Below are 544 nucleotides of genomic sequence, written 5' to 3' on the forward strand. Positions count from 1 at the left end.
GCGTTATTTTTAATAAGGATCCAATTAATGCATTCAAACGGAGAATAAGGAAAGCAAATATCATTTGCGGCCGCAACTTAAAATGTGCAGAAAAGACCAAAAAGGGCATTCCCCTTCCCCCCGCCCCCCCCAAATTGCATTTAACGCTCTCTCGACAAAATGACTGCGAAAAATTGCTGCCGGGGAAAATAAATAATAACTTGGGATGCTTTGGATTCGGCCAAGATCTGGGGGAACAGAAGCGATGAATAAACACGGAGGAAATGATGAAAGGGAGGGAAGGGGAAGAAAGAAGGAAGGGAGCGCCTGCAGCTCAGGACCGCGCACCTCGGGCAGGGACCCGCACCCCTTCTTTTCTTCGTGGTACCCCTCGCCTTCCTTCCCCCGCACCCCTCGCCTTCCTTTCTTCTTTCGCGGGGAACCCGCACCCTTCCATCCTTCCCTCGGGGGCTCTGCCCCCCTCCATCCTTCCTCCCTCCTGCGGGGCAGGGGCGGGGGGGGGACACCCGCATCCCTCTCCTTCCCCGGGCTAACCTCCCTTCCT

The sequence above is a fragment of the Egretta garzetta genome, unplaced genomic scaffold, assembly GCF_000687185.1.
Source record: "Egretta garzetta isolate BGI_Z169 unplaced genomic scaffold, ASM68718v1 scaffold703, whole genome shotgun sequence".
In the NCBI taxonomy this organism is placed as follows: Eukaryota; Metazoa; Chordata; class Aves; order Pelecaniformes; family Ardeidae; genus Egretta; species Egretta garzetta.